General features: G+C 39.4%; 1 protein-coding gene across 5 annotated transcripts in view; it reads left to right on the top strand.

Annotated features, from left to right (window-relative positions):
• LOC106606602 (septin-9) overlaps positions 1-1,909 on the top strand; it is a 153,203-nt gene extending 151,294 nt beyond the window's left edge. For all 5 annotated transcript variants that reach the window (XM_014202917.3, XM_014202919.3, XM_014202918.3 and 2 more), the window contains one exon: positions 1-1,909. This exon is cut by the window's left edge and continues 955 nt beyond it. The gene's annotated coding sequence lies outside the window, so the exon portion shown is untranslated.
• Positions 1,910-2,222: the final 313 nt, after the last annotated feature.

The following is a 2,222-nucleotide window of genomic DNA, read 5'->3' on the forward strand; positions in this document are numbered from 1 at the left end:
ATTTAGAAGTATGACACATAGAAATCAAATCTATTCATTCTATGGCAGTTGATTAATTTGTCAGAGTTCTGTTTGATGATGTCCGAGAAGGGTCAGTTGAAGATGGTGAACGGGGAGTGTTTCATTGTGATGGAAGTTGATAATGCTGTTGGAATGGTCAGGATTGCATAATGTCAGGGTTACATAATGTCGGGGGTGGACTGGAGGTTTTGAGTCTAGTGGACATCGTCGACACGTCTGTAGGGCCAGGAGTTTTTCCCCATAACTTGAACTGACCAGAAAAACCCTTGAGCCCTTGTAACAGCCTGTTACTAGGACGTTCTCAGAGTCGTCGTTATAGACTGTAACTAGGGTCTTCTCTGAGTCGTCGTTATAGACTGTAACTAGGGTCTTCTCTGAGTCGTCGTTATAGACTGTAACTAGGGTCTTCTCTGAGTCGTCGTTATAGACTGTAACTAGGGTCTTCTCTGAGTCATAGTTATAGACTGTAACTAGGGTCTTCTCTGAGTCGTCGTTATAGACTGTAACTAGGGTCTTCTCTGAGTCGTCGTTATAGACTGTAACTAGGGTCTTCTCTGAGTCGTCGTTATAGACTGTAACTAGGGTCTTCTCTGAGTCGTCGTTATAGACTGTAACTAGGGTCTTCTCTGAGTCATAGTTATAGACTGTAACTAGGGTCTTCTCTGAGTCATAGTTATAGACTGTAACTAGGGTCTTCTCTGAGTCATAGTTATAGACTGTAACTAGGGTCTTCTCTGAGTCATAGTTATAGACTGTAACTAGGGTCTTCTCTGAGTCGTAGTTATAGACTAACTAGGGTCTTCTCTGAGTCATAGTTATAGACTGTAACTAGGACCATGAGTTTTTCCTGGTAAAGTCACATGGTCAGGAAACTCCTGGTCCTACACGTGTATGATGCAGAGTGAGGGGAACACTCTCCTGTTGTTTCTCTTATCATTGAGTAGCCAGTGCTTTAAGCCTTGGGCTGATGACAGTACAGCGATACATGTCCGTCATCCTATTGTGGTAATGGTTATTTTTACATGGCTGTGTCGTCATACAGGTGTTACTGTCAGAAAATAGATTTCAAATGCCCTCAGTGCCTTTTTTTAATTCCAAATAATAGATGTCATTTTGGGGTGTTTTTATATACAGATGTTTAAAGAGTGATTTAAAATAAATAGTATTTATGCACATTAGAATGATAAAAATTGTACCACTCATCCACACGTAGTAGTTGTCCTGAGCCGAGAGCACTTAATCAGTTTCTACTGCCCAAGTCCTGTGTTTAGGAAAAACTCCTGGTCCTAGCTATGTGCCATGTCCCTGTGCCTTGGACAACACCATTGCCTTCTTATTTATTGGAGACTGTCCACTAGCACATGCTTTTAAACTGGAAGGACAACAGTGACAATTAAGGCCCTGAGTTTTTCCAGACCATGTGACCTGACCAGGATAATACGCCATAGCCTATAACCAGGGACCTGAGTTTTTCCTGGTCAGGCCAAATGGTCTGGAAAACTCCTGGTCCTATTACTGATGTGCTAGCTGGTGCCAATCACCACAGCAGAAGACATTTCATTGTTATCAAGTCTCTTTATATCAGACTGCACCCTGAAACTAAAGTCCTCCTTAAACTCTTAGTTCTCTCTCTTTCTCCCACTTTCTTTTCTCATGTTCTCTTCTTCCGTTTCTTGGATATCAACCAGTAACAGGAATATGTGGTGTTTAAAGGTTTTATGTGTTTCAGTTTCAAACTATAATCCTCAACTTCCAAGCGTCATCATCGTCATGCTGTGTCCTGTATATTCATTGTCAGATACATTTTTGTACTGGTATTAATAATAACAGAATTTACCTTTTGATATTGTGTTATTTTCAAGAAATAAAGATGAGTTGTATATAGTCATTTCCTTGTCAATTTCTCCTCCTTTTCCAACTGTTACATCGTTAAATTAGACCTTTATATTTTTTGCATACTTTATAAGATTTGTATATATTTTTATACTCTTAAACATGTTAGAAAAAGTTAGATTTTTAAACTTGATGAAACTGGTAAGTTGTTTATATGAAAATGTGTATAGAACTATTGACTGCATTACTGATCTAATACCATCTAGCTGCAGATTTAATTGCCAAGTCATTAGCCTGTTCTTGATTAGCCAGTAGTAATCGATATCGCTGCCTCGTGTTGCACGGCTGAATTGCATTTACACTACACT

Source organism: Salmo salar, chromosome 03, assembly GCF_965601325.2.
Source record: "Salmo salar chromosome 03, fSalSal1, whole genome shotgun sequence".
Classification (NCBI taxonomy): Eukaryota; Metazoa; Chordata; class Actinopteri; order Salmoniformes; family Salmonidae; genus Salmo; species Salmo salar.